This window comes from Malania oleifera, chromosome 3 (genome assembly GCF_029873635.1).
Source record: "Malania oleifera isolate guangnan ecotype guangnan chromosome 3, ASM2987363v1, whole genome shotgun sequence".
Taxonomy (NCBI): domain Eukaryota; kingdom Viridiplantae; phylum Streptophyta; class Magnoliopsida; order Santalales; family Ximeniaceae; genus Malania; species Malania oleifera.
In genome coordinates this window covers 76222600-76237339 of record NC_080419.1, presented here as the reverse complement: position 1 = coordinate 76237339, position 14740 = coordinate 76222600, and the positions used below count along the sequence as shown (strand labels likewise).

Below are 14740 nucleotides of genomic sequence, written 5' to 3'. Positions count from 1 at the left end.
GCATATTGTTAGGGAGAGCTCTCTCATAGAAACTTTCCAAGTCTTAGTAAATAATTCCATTGTTGACTTATCCTATTGCTTTAGACTTTATGAAAGTCAATTATTGATTGTGTGCACATTTTACACCTCTATTGCATGCTTATATTGTTTATGATCTATGTTGCACAACTTGCCCAAATGCATGTTCATATTGACATTCCATTTGCTTGCTTGGACCATAATGAACTGTTTGAGTAGTTGTGGATAAATTGATAGGAAATTTAAACTCAAACAAGTTACGTTTATATAGGATGTCTTTTGGAAAGTCCAATTTACAAACAGCACTCTGTCGAAATTTTCCAAAAATCTTTCCAAACATCATTATGCATAAATGTAATAATCACCCATTGCCTAGAATTTTAAATTCATATTGCCTTTTTCGCTATTGCCAAAAGGGGGAGATGGAAAGGGGGCAAAATAATAATGGGTTTATTTAAAATACATTGGATGCATATTGCGAGGGGGAGCCTTCTTAGGCTTAACCCTATATTTTTCCAATCGTATTTGTCATCATCAAAAAGGGTGAGAATGTTGACCTTATAGGTCACGCCCAGCTTTGATTATGACAAATACTCATTGTATCTAATGAGTGTTTGAGTTTTTGTACAGAAACTAAGAGTGTTAAGATCAAGATGTGCATAAAGCAAGTAAAGCCTGAAGACCGATTATCGATCTTAATTGTAATATAATTCATTTGTGAAAATCGGTCTGTAATAGTAACTAATGCTTTGGTCTGTAACAAGCTCACACACATCACATGTATGGTTTATTTTGTAAGCTCAAACCAGATACAAACCTAAAAGTGACCTTAGAAAGACCTTAGGGTATTCCCTTCGGTTGACCGACACCGGACTTTTTGGGTGTCTTGAAATTGGACCCCAAGTGACCCTAGGACACACACATTTTCACATATACTTGTTAGGCACTTGAATAGGGCATGTATGCTTCAAGACGGGACCGAAATGCACACTTGGGGCACTTTCGGTCGACCGGACAACACAGTTCATTTTGCCCTATTTGATCGAACCGAACTGGGTCAATAGTTGACCAAGGTCCTGGTCGACCGAACCATAATAGCTCAAAAAACCCCTGGTCAACCAAAACCCCCTGGGGTCAAAAGTTTGACTATCTGGTCGACCGAGACAGAAATGAACTCCAACTACCTAGTCGACCGAGGGTCCTCAGGAAAATTCCCAACCGTCTGGTTGACCGAACCAACCAATTCAAAATGGCCCAGTCGACCAAACCTCTAAAAATTGAGAAATCGCCCTCTCGTGGTCGACCGAACCTTTAGTTCAAAATTTCCCTAGTCGACCGAACCATATGAGACTTGGTCGACCGAAACATTTCTGGTCGACTGGACCTCTCAGGTTGCCCTGATTTTTACCGCGGTTAAATATTTTTTAAATAGGGTTAAAATGCTTTAAACATCATTAAACTTCTCTAATAATACCCAATAGGTCCCCAACGGTCATATTTTCTCCTATGCCTATATATATGAGATCATTTGAGAAAATTAGCATAGATTAGCCACTTTGATTAAGGGAAAATTCTCTGAAAATCCAAAAACCTATACTACTCATTTTTAGCCTCATTCACTCATGCTTACAGTCTATTAGTGCCTACTGGAGCATCATATGATTGAGGAAACCTGCTCATTGAAATATACATATTGTCTAGCTAGTATCTTTGTGTGAACTATTATATTGACCATATCTTGTGATACAAAGATTGTTTGTTTGACACTCTCACGTACGTATTACACTGATAGAAGATACCTTTGAGAGTTAAACCATCTAGACCACATTGAGCTTATATATTGAACCATCTAGAACATATCTTGTGATGCAAAGATTGTTTGTGTGCACATTTGGGTACATATCTGCTTTACAAGAAAGCACAATCACTGTACCATTTGATTGTATCACATAGTTGTTGTATTTCTAGGCATGGGCTTGAAGAGGGAGGCTAGCCCCGGAATAGTACCAGATTGGCTTAGACCTGGTTAGGAAAGTTAGGTGTGTCGTCCTGTTAAGGCGTGTAGGTTAAGGTCAGCCCCGCTAATTGATCTGGTTAAGATTGAGGTTAGCCCTGTGTTAATTTGACCTGGTTGTAAATGGTGCGACTCCACCCTTAAGTGAGCTATTAGTGGAATCCTCTGGCTTGCGAGCTAGAGGCGGGGATGTAGGCACAATTGGCCGAACCTCGATAACATATTGTGTGCCTTGTTTATATTTCTGTACTTTATATTTACCGCACATGTATGTTATGGTGTGAATGATGCGTTTGATTTAATTTCCACATCATTTTATATACGCATTTTGAATTACATAAAAAGACCCTAGGTTTGTGTAGTACTGATTGTAGGATTAGTTGAACCTAGGAAGAAAGTTTAAAATTCCAATTCACCCCCCTTCTTAGGAATACACCTTTTCTAACACATATGGTGTTAGTGTAGGCATTAGAAGATGTGCTAGCATAATCTTTGGATGCTTTTGAAATATAACCCACGTAAAGATTCTTTTTCTTTTAATTTTTAACCCCATTAAATCCAATGCCTTCTTTGTTTAAGGTCACCCTTTGTAAGCCTATCATTTTGTCAAAGTTTTCCTTTCCTTTTGTGAAACTGTAAATGATATTTTCTTTATCTTCAATTTGATATTTGAGATCATTTATCTCTATATCTTTCTTGTCATCAACCTTCTTTTGTGATTTTTCTAATTCTTGAGATAATTTTCTGATGTTATCCTTTAATTCATAAATATATATGTCTTTCTCATATTCCATGGAGGATAGAGATCGAAGGTCTTCAATCATCTGTTCATTCTTACTTTCTAATTTCTTTATTTTTAAGTTTTTTTCTTTTTAAACAAGATTTTTAGCTTTTAATTCTTTTATTGCAGCATTATGCTTATTTTCTATTTTCTTGAGTTTTGAATCTTTATTATTTTCATCAATCTTACTTGATTCTAGCTCTTTCATCATTCCTTCGTCCTTGTTTTTCAATGATGTGTTTTGTTTTGTTACTTTGATTAGCATCTTATGTACTTTGAATAAATTATTTTCTAATTCATCATAAGATGATATACACTCATCATTGGATTCATTTGATGAATCACTACAATAATTATTTAAGGATTTGGATGAGGAGGTTTCCCCATCGTACCATGCCATAAAGCAAGTATAAGCAACCTCTTGGTCACTTGATTCACATTCTGAACTACTTGTACTTTCCCAAGTAGTAGCTTTCATGGCCTTTTTCTTAGACACTTACTTTAGTAATGAACATTCCGGTTTTATCTGTCCAACTTTGTTGCAATTATAACATGTAGGAGTTTTATTTTTAAATTTCTTTTTGTTAATGTCTTCTTCTTTTGATTCGGAGTTTTGGTTTCTTCTTTTGAATTTTTTTTTCCTTCTAAGGATTTTTGCAAGTTTCTTAGATATGAATGCTAGTTCATCTTCATCCATTTCTTCTTATCTACTAAAGTTTTCTTTTAAGACTTTGAAGACTATTGATTCTTGAGCTTTGATTTTTCCACTCCTTTCATTCATTGCCATTTCGTATGTGAGGAGAGAACCTATAAGTTCATCTAAAGAAGTGGATTTAAGGTTCCTACATTTTGTTATTGACGTGGCTTTTGGTTCCCATATAGGTGGCAGCCCACTAAGAATTTTTCTAGTCATCTCATAGGTAGTGTAGGTTTTTCCTAAGGCATTTAGGAAATTTATTATGTGAGTGAACCTAGTGTACATGCTAGTTATATATTCATCTGGGTTCATCTTAAAAGCTTCTTATTCGCTTGTAAGCATATCAATCCTATTATCCTTAACATCTACAGAGCCTTCGTAAGTGACTTCTAGCTTGTCTCATATTTCCTTAATCGATTTGCAAGCCATTACTCTATTAAAAAGATCTTAATGGCTCATACATGCGTAGCTCCTTTTGGAGAGGGACAATCTTCAACTAGGCCTCCTATCTTTTATGCACATAACTAGATTGGTGATTGAATGTCAGCAATACTCAGTTGAATTCGTGCACAAGATATGAGCAAAAGAGCCTTTCAATGATGAGAGCACCTGAGAGAGTTTGATAGCTGAATTTGATTCTTGGTAATTAATTCAATGATCTTGAGGCTTATTCACAGACTTAAAAAAGTATGTAACTTGATCTTCAAGTGACTTAGAGTATTCCCCAAGTTTTCACAAAGTTTGAGCCCCAAGCAATCTCATTTAAAAAATTTATCGATTATAAAAATTTAAAATCTACCGCGTGATAGTTGACTGTCAGTTTTTGGATAGTCACCTGTCTAGTTATTTTAAAGGGGCAGTAGGGTGGAAGTCGCTTGTCAGAACACGGATAGGTGCCTCAGAGTGCAAAGATAGGCTTCTATAAGAACATAGACAGGCGGCTGTCAAGCTGTTAGCTTCGAGCACCCTTCAATTTGTTTGTCATACCTTTTTCTACATAACTACATATTTGATATTCTTGGTTGCAAACGAAAGCTAAGAGAAAATACCACAATTTGCATGTTGAAAACATTTTAAAATAAAGATTGTTTTATATAGAAAAATGTATATCAATGTGGATGTATAAAAAATGACAGCAATTGGGAAATCCTCCTTTTGGAGTATTCCCAAGAGGGGGGGGGGGTGAATTGGAATTTAAAAACTTTTTCCTAGGTTTAAATGAAATACCCGTATACAACAACCTAGGGTCCTTCTATGCAATTCCAAATTCGCCAATAATGTAATGTGCGGAAATTTAAATCAAGCGCATCATTCACACAATAACATATACGTGTAGTAAATATAAAGTGTGGAAATGTAAATAAACACACGATATGTTATCGAGGTTCGACCAACTGTGCCTATGTCCCCACCTCTAGCTCACAAGTCCGAGGATTCCACTAAAGATCACTTAAAAGGTGGAGCGGCACCGATTACAACCAGGTCAATTAGCATAGGGCTGACCTCAACCTTAACTAGGTCAATTAGCGGGGCTGACCTCAACCTACATGCCTTAACATGATGGCACACCTAGCTTTCCTAACTAGGTCTAGGCCAATCTGGGACTATTTTAGGGCTAGTCTCCCTCTTCAGGCTCCTGCTTGGAAATACAACATATGTGTATTACAATCAAATGGTACAGTGATTATGCTTTCTTGTAAAGTAGATATGTACCCAAATATGTGCAATTACATACACCATAAATAATTTAATATGTAAGCTCAGTGTGGTTTAGTATTTCAACTCTCAAATATATATATATATATATATATATATATTTACTATCAGTGTAATGAGGGCGTGAGACTATCAACCAGTATGATATTTTTATCACAACATGTGCTCAATCTAATAGCTCACACAAAGATACTAGCCAGACAATATATATGTATATTTCAATTAGCAGATTTTCTCAGTTGTATGATGCTCAAGTAAGTAATATGTATGTTTTGTTTGCAAAAAGAGTTCAATCTTTGTATTCAATGAATGATGCAAATCAATGAATATTGCAACAAATATTTTTGTCACACAAACAAATATCTCTTCAAAGATTTATCAAGATAAAACACACTAGATATTTGAGAGTGATTTGAAAAGAGTTTTTGCAACCAAAATCAAATATAAACTTCTCAAGATATTGCAATGACGATGCAATACTCAGAAGCTCCAATGAAGTCTTCTTAGGAAAGACTTATTGATAAAGTCACCTAAGAACACATGAGGATGTGCTCTCAAATAAAATAAATTTCACACAAGCACAATCTAGAGAGAGCAATCCTTAAGGAACAACAACACTTAAATCACACTTACAAAAGGATTTGAGAAGTAAGATCTGGTAAGAATAAGTGTTGGAGGCTTAAAGATGAGTATTATGGGTTTTGAGATTTTCATAGAATTTCTCCCTAATCAAATATGCTAATCTCACACTAATTTTCCCAAATGATCTCATATATATAGACATGGGAAGAGATATGACCGTTAGGGACCTATTGGGTATTGTTAGGAAAGTTTAACGACATTTTAAATATTTTAACCCTGTTTAAAAATTGTTTAACTGGGGTAAAAATCTGGGCAACCCGAGAGGTCCGGTAAACCAGAATAGTTTCGATCAACCAGATTTCATATGGTTTGGTCGACCAAAAGGTTTTTGAATTGCAGGCTCGGTCGACCGAAAGTGGGCGATTTCCCATTTCTTCGAGGTTTGGTCGACCAGGCCAATTTGAACTGGTTGGTTTGGTCAACCAGATCGTTGGGATTTTTCCCGAGGACCCTCGGTCAATCAGGTAGTTGGAGTACAAAAATGGCTCGGTCAACCCGAGAGGTCCGGTCGATCAGAATAGTTTCGGTCAACCAGATTTCATATGGTTTGGTCGACCAAAAGGTTTTTGAATTGCAGGCTCGGTCGACCGAAAGTGGGCGATTTCCCATTTCTTCGAGGTTTGGTCGACCAGGCCAATTTGAACTGGCTGGTTTGGTCAACCAGATCGTTGGGATTTTTCCCGAGGACCCTCGGTCAATCAGGTAGTTGGAGTACAAAAATGGTTCGGTCGACTAGATGGTCAAATTGTTAACCTAGGGGGTTTTCGATCGACCGGGGCTTTTTGAACTACCTGATTCGGTAGACCAGGGCCCTGATCAACTGTTGACCCAGACCTGTTTCAGTCGACCAGGGCAAAATGAACTGCCTTGGTCGGTCAACCGAAAGTGCACCAAATTGTGCATTTTGGTCCCGTTTCGAAACATACAAACCCTATTGAATTGCCTAATACATGCAAGTGCAAATGTGAGTGTCCTAAGGTCACTTGGGGTTCAATTTTGAAGACACCAAAAACGTCCGGTGTCGGTCGACCGAAGGGAAAACCCTAAGGTCTTTCTAAGGTCATTTTTCATTTATGGTTTGTTTGAGCTTACGTATTATCATGCATGTGATGTGTGTGAGCTTAGTACAAACCAAATACCTATTTACTATTACAGACCCTTGAATAAATATAAAGTACAATACAATTAGAAAAAAGGTCTTCAACTTCACTCTCTCTTTGTGCATTGTGATTTCCCAATATAAGTTCCTGCACAAAACCTCAAACACCCATTAGTTGCAATGAGTATTTGTCATAATCAAAATAGGGATATGACTTATAAGGTAAACAGTATAATTAATCTGGAACGCCAACTGCATGACTGATATAGTACTGTGAAATGCATGATGGTAGTTGATTAGGAGTGCATGCTGATTGAACTGAATGCCACCTACATGGCTGATGTATTGATTTGTGAATTGCATACTATAGAAACTCCTAGGATATCTGGTGCATGCTTTGTGATATGCGGGATGGGAAAATGTTCTATTTATAGATGGCATGCTACCAAATTTTTTGATAAACTTTTTTCCAAAATAATCAAAGTGTATAAACCATGTGCCGAATGATTGACAAATGTTGCATGGTGAACTTTATTTTAAAGGATTACTGCATAATGAATGAAGTCATGATTATAGTTGATTATCTTAGCATGAATGAAAAGATGTGTTATGTCATGCGCTTATATATACAATTTTATTTTTTGTAGGTCTTTACTATTTTCAGAGGGTCAATCTAAATAGCAGGAAGCTCAAGGAGTGTTCCGGTGATGGTGTTGTTGTATATATGGGTGGGGGGGGGGAGGGAAATTATCACCGGAGCAGAAGGTGTAAGTTATAGTACTAAACCGATTCGACCAATTCGAATTGCCCATAGGACTAAATTAAATAAATTGTATACAAAGATATACAAATATTTGTATATTGATCCAAATCAATATGCATTGTAGGTGATCAAAAGATACCCTATGTAAGGGTGTAATGATACAATCCTCAAGGAGACTATTCCCGTAACTGATGATTATGGGTTGCGCATTATGTTGGATGCACATTGCGTAGGTCTGACTTATTTAATTGTGCAATTATATGTCGAAATCATTACTCAAATCGGTGTCATCGTGGATAGGCAGACGAGGATGCTTGCCGAGCATGTGGTTGAAGTGGAGTAAGACACCCAACAAACAAGTTATTATGAAATGACTGAAGAAGAAGGTATTGAACCATACATAAGTGCAAAGGTTGGTGGGACGCCTGCAGTGGATTTCAATGATTTTTCGGGATCTTCTTTCAAGCACCAACGTACGAAAGACCTATTCTTCACACGAATGATCAGGTTAGTGTGAAGAAGTTCCAACAAAAGGTCCAAGATCAATGTTCGCCATTGTGAATGTTGCATTGTGATTACACGATAAAATTGCGTAATTAGGTGTTTTAATTCATGCATTAAAGATTATATTTTTAATTAAATGACTAATTATTATCAATGTTTTAACATTGTATTTTATTTATAATATTTGAGTTTTATTGAGTAATTTATGAATTTTTGGTATTTTTTATTGCAGGGCAACTATTGGAAGCTAAAACTGACACTACTTCATAATCTTGGTGTAACTTTCTCGTCCGAGCTCTGATTGAGGCGATTCAAAATGATGAGGAAAGCTGAGAAAGTGTTTTACAACTTTTATATTTTGAGCTTTGAGAGATAGGGCTTTAGGAGGGTCAAAATATGGCTTGAAGTGCAGAACCGACTATTTGTTAACAAAAGGAAGAAAGAAAAGAAAAAAAAAAAAAAAAGGTTGATGTGACCACGTGAGGGTCACATGTAGTGTGCTAGGAGTGAGGCGCTAGGAAGAGTTCTTTGAGATGGTAGGAGAGGCACGTGAGGGAAATAAAAGAAAAGGAGACAAAGTAAGGTTTTTGTAGGGCTTCTTTGGAGTTTTTTTAAGGAGGGTAGCTGGGGTTCTTTTGAGGGTGCGTGCTGCTAACATAGCTGCTGTGTTGGAGCAATCCTCATGGCCACTCCACTCTTATACTCTCTCTCTCTCTCTCTCTCTCTCTCTCTCTCTCTCTCTCTCTCTCTCTCTCTCTCTCTCTCTCTCTTTTATCTTGTTTATTATTTTTAATGGTTGTTTTAATACATTGTTTGACTAGTTTTAATGTTGGATTGAATATTTTCCTTTTCTTTATTATTTGAGAGGTTTATTAGATTAATCAATGTCTTGTCTTTTATTTTTTCATTTTGAATGCTTTCAAGGTTGAATTAATTTATTGTTTTAATTTAGTATGCATTTAGTCTAATGGTTGGAATGATTTTAGCTTAGATTAATTAGTTCTTTAGTTTTAGTATACATCTAGAATATTGTTCTTTTAATTTGTTTTTTATTTTATTTTATTGTTGCAATGATTTATTGTGGAAGTAAATTGATCCAGAAACTTCGAATTGCAAGCATGAGGGGCTAAGTTTGGTAACTCGGGTTACGGGTCAATGTCGTTTGCTCTCCTTAGTTTGTTAGTTCTTTTAAGAAATTATTGTTAAACTTTTATTTGGTTAAAATCAAAAATTGAAGACATCATTGATAAATCGCTAGCTCTTATCTCTTATTTTGTTGTTGACGTTAGGCACATCAAAACTGTTAACCTCATAGGTCGCACTTGGTTTTCATAATAACAAATACTGATATTTGATAATTTTTAAGTGCCTGTGTAGGTTCAAATAAATATCCCAAGGAAGGACACTTGAAGAAACAAGAAGACCACGAAAACTTGTATTTTGTAATTGTAAATCATATCGGTCTGTAATAATTTATATGGGTCTGTAATAGTAACCTAGGTTGTGCTTATATGTTTATCACCTGCACATCATTCATACAGGATATAGCGTAAGCTCAATTAGACCATAGCAAGACCCTAGGCTACAACACTTACACACATGGCATATAATATATGAGTGTGTTTTAATTGTGCTCAAAATTGAACAAAACTAAGCAGAATAAGAGGGCTCGGGTGATCAAACCCTTGGAGCACAAAACTCCTCGGGCGCCCTAACTTTATAATTCAAAATGTTGACTAGCCCTTGGGTGAGCGAAACCCAAATGCACACGTCTTTCCTGGGCACCCAAACCCCTCGAAAGGGACTGTTCACCAACTCAGGCGACCCACATTTTTAGTTCAAAAATACCCTCGGGCGACCGAATACAGGGATTCGGGCCATCGAACATTTGACTGGGCACCCGAAGTCACGTAGCTTTGCTACTGACTTTGATTCGGGTTGCCGAAGCTCTATTCAGGCCACCAAACTACATTGAATAACTTTTTGGTATGTGCCTTGTCGAGCGACTGAACCTAGGTTCAGCCACCCAAACCCCAACAGGTTAAAATAAATTAACCATGGTAAAACAGGGTTATTTCATGCTAATTGGATTTTAATCTTTTAGGACTTTTTTTAATAATGCCCATTATATCTCGAACGGTAATAATTTATCACCTAGCTATAAATATAAGTCCATTTGCACAATTAGAGAATGATTAGCAAAGTCATTAAGCCAGAAACTCTCTCTACTTAAAAATCTCCCTTTGCCCAAAATAATCTCGATCTTACATCCCTTTGATAAAATCTGAGATTGTGAGAATACATCTTGTGTTATTGTGATTGTTGTTCCTTGTTAATACTCCCATTTTTGTGTGTGCTTGAGATTATTTCTTTGGGAGATTAGCCTAGGTTTATCCCACGGATTTCTCCATTATAAATCTTGTGTGAGATTAAACCAAAGAAGCTTAGGATATTTGCATCCCATTGCAAGTGTCCAATTGCTTTGCTTTTGGTGTGCAAAGGTTTTTCAAACAAGCAAGTAATCTTTCAAACTAGTATTGTGCCGCTTACTTATTGAGGAAAATCATTTTGGAACTAGTTTGATTATCTATTTAGTGTACTTGGAATATTGATGTGCTATTGAAATATTCTATCTAGAGTCCAAGACTTTGCTTGTGTTGAATACTCTTGTGCATCATACTGATTGTATTGTGTTGAATACTTTTGAGCTTGATATTGATTATACTGTGTAGAGTATTGATTGAACAAATCTTGCATCACTGAGCTTACACTATATTCATACTATTGATGTGTATGTGATTGAACGCATTTGGGTATATATCTGCTTTATGTGAAAGAACTTTTTTCTGTACCATTTGATTGTAAATCTGAGTGATTCCAGGCGTGGCCTGAGGGGGCAGTAATCCAGCCCGGTAAGGATTGGTGTAAAGGTTGAGGTCAGCCTTGTGCTAATTGACTGGTTTGTATTGGTGTCATTCCACCCATTCAAGTGAGCAAATTATTGTGGTAATCCTTGTGCTTGTTAGCCAAGGCGGGGATGTAGGCAATTGGCCGAACCTCGATAATATTTCTGCTTGTCACCCTTACTTTATTGCTTTCTGGTGCATGTATGTTTAATTAAATCACTTTATTTACTTTCTAGTATACTTTTACATTACTTGCACTAGATTCACCATAGGGTTGTGAATATACTAGTGTTAGGAGATTGACCTAGAGCTTAAATTTTAAAAATACCAATTCACCCCCCCTTTTGCGATCACGATAAAGCTAACAAAAACCTTGATTTAATCTAGGATTTTCATCAATTAATTTTTACATGAAGTTCGGTTTATGCTTAATGAGAGTTTATATTTTGATTGGATTAACAAGAAGAGGAGTAAGGCTTAGGAAATTAGTAAACGATGGAAGCAAAAAAATGTTGAACTCGTAACCTGAGTGTTTGGAAAATTGTTTCAATTAATCTATTTAGGTTTGACTGCATTATTAGATTTATATTTTTGAAAAATTGATAAAATTTTAGTTTGCATTGAAAGAAGGGATTAAAAACAATGATATGATTCAACCTCAAACCCATTTGAATGTAGTGGACAATAGCGGGGCTCGAAAATTGATGTTTCGTCTTGATAGTTTACTCAATCATTTCCCATTTTTTCTTTACTGTTTGCAAGAACATAAAAAAACCAAAAATATTATCACACCACATTTTACGGCAATAAGATTTCACTAAACTTTCACAAATACTTTGATACTTAGTGGTCCTTGTGGAATACGATCCTAGACTCATCCTTGATACAAATTGACACTTCTGCACTTGGAAGCACAACTCAGAACGAGTCAAGTTTTTGGCACCGTTTCCAGGGACCAATTGGTGTCATCAAAGTGTTTTTCTAATTTCAGAGAGGGTGTTTGTAGAGTTGTGAACGTCTTCACAACCTGGGTGATATATTCTTCCTCTCCTTTGACTTGTTTGCTTTTATTTTTCTTTTATTTCGTTTATATTGAGTTTGTATGTTTGGTTAGGCTAGAGATAAAGCATTTAGACTAGTTAGGACAAAATCATCCATCTCATCATCGAGTGCACCCATTTAGCTTGAATCACTTGAATCATCATCTGACACTCATAGCATAATGGCTAGAAATGAACATCATGATAGGGAAAACCCTAATAGGAGCCTAAGAGAATACTTGTAGCCTATTAGGACCAGCATCCCATCTTGCATTATTCTACCTTTGAATGCAAATGCTTTTAATTTTATACTTGGGAGGATTCCATTGTTACCTCATTTTCATGGCATTGAATTTGAAAACCCATATTTGCATATCAAAGAGTTTGAAGTAGGGTGTTCCACATTGATGGATAGAACATGCACTGAAGAAGTAATATAACTAAAATTGTTTCCATTTTCCTTAAAAGATAAGGCAAAGACCTGGTTGAATTCCTTGAGACCAAGATCCATTGGGACTTGGCAAGAAATGCAAACTGAGTTTTTAAAGAAATTTTTTCCCATGTAGAGAACTAATGGTTTGAAAAGACAAATCATGAATTTTTTCCAAAAGGATGTGGAAACATTTTATCAGTGTTGGGAACGTTTCAAAGACCTCTTAAATGCATGCCCTCACCATGGATATAAGAATTGGAGGGTCATTAGCTTTTTCTATAAGGGGTTGCAACCAAAAATAAGGCAATTTGTAGAAATCATGTGTAATGGTGATTTTTTCGACAAAGGACCTGAAGAAGCTTTTGACTATTTTGATTATTTGGCTGAAAACATCCAATCTTGGGATGTCTCTTATGTGTATGATAGATTTGAAAAGAAAATATGTATTAGTGGGGGTGGTAAATATCAACTGAAAGAAGCTGATGATTTTAATGCTAGGCTTGCACTGATTTCTAAGAGGTTAGATTCCATTGAGTTTAAGAAAGTAAATGAAATGCATGTTTTACCATCATTTTCTGAAAAATGCAGCATATGTGAGGATCCAGGGCATGTGACTGATGCATGTCCAACTATTCCTTCTTTTAAGGAAGTTTTGCTTGATCAATCTAACCCAGTGCATATGGTTTCTAAGAATTCTTCAGGACCTTATTCTAATACTTATGATGCAGATTGGAGAAATCATCCAAATCTCAGCTGGAAAAATGACCAAGTGGGGCCAAATATGTAGGGACCAAGTCAATATACTCCTTATGCAGCAGCTGGCCAAGGCTTAGGACCACCTTATATTCTAAATTAGCCGCCCCCAATGCAGAGAAGAGGAGCGGAAGACTCCATACAATAGCTAACTGTTAGCTTGCAACAGTTAATGCAGAGTCAGAGCACGATCAACAACAAGAACTCCCAGGTCATCAATGATATCAGAGGGACTCTCACTAGAGTAACCACCACCTTGAGTAACTAGGAGAAAGGAAAATTTTTAGCTTAACCCCAATCCAATCCACAAGGGCATAGTCAATCATCTCAGAATTCGGGTGAAGGGAGCAATGTGAAATCAGCAAGAGCTATTACAACTTTGAGGAATGGTAAGGTTTTGGATGACCCTGCCCATAGTGCAGGAAGTTTAGGTAAAAATGCTAACCCTCCTCTTGATAGTGGTGAGTTAAGCACTTTAAATTCAAATAATGATGCATGTCCCATACCTGCACCGTTTCCACAATGTTTTCTTTCTTTGCACAAGGATAAACAACATGTTGAAATCCTAGAAATTTTTAAGCAACTTAGGATTAACATTCCACTTCTTGATGCTGTAAAAAAAATTCCTACTTATGCTAAATTTCTAAAGGATTTATGCACTGTGGAACACAAACTGAATGTGCAAAAAAAGGCTTTCCTCACTAAGAAAGTTAGAGCCATTATTCAAAATCACACACCACCTAAGTACAAGGATCCTGGGTCACCTACTATTTCATGTGTCATTGGAAATTCTAAGATTAGGCAGGCCTTGCTAGACATAGGTGCGAGGGTTAATTTGCTACCTTATAGTGTGTATGAATATTGGGGCTAGGGGAATTGAAAACCACATCCATTAGTTTGTAGCTCGCTGATAGATCCATAAAAATTCCTAAGGGTATTGTTGAGGATGTCTTGGTCCAAGTGGATAAATTTTATTACCTTATGGATTTTGTCGTCTTAGATATGAAAGTGTCATCCCATGCAAATTCCTCACCACCTGTGATTTTGGGAAGACCATTCTTAGCAACTTCTAATGCCATAATCAATTGTAGGAGTGGTGTTTTAAAATTGAGTTTTGGTAATATGACTTTAGAACTGAATATCTTCAATTTGTGCAAGCAACCTTAAGAACATGAATACATTCAAGAAGTCAATTCATTGGAATCCTTAATTGCAAACACTCCTTGGTTAAATTATGGTTGTGATGAGTAGTGGGAGAATTTAGAAGACCCCTTTGATTTAACTGAGTCCACTGATCATTTTTCCTCTCTTTGTGCTGCATGTGATTCAACTGAGATGCAATGGAAGCTTAATTTTGAGCCACAAATGGCAATA

At 36.4% G+C, this 14740-nt stretch overlaps 1 non-coding gene across 1 annotated transcript; it reads right to left on the bottom strand.

Moving 5' to 3' along the window:
• Positions 1–12755: 12755 nt before the first annotated feature.
• On the bottom strand, positions 12756–12862 carry LOC131152465 (small nucleolar RNA R71). Its single transcript, XR_009135966.1, has one exon. It is a non-coding gene; the product is annotated as a small nucleolar RNA R71 (small nucleolar RNA).
• Between the last annotated feature and the right edge of the window lie 1878 nt (positions 12863–14740).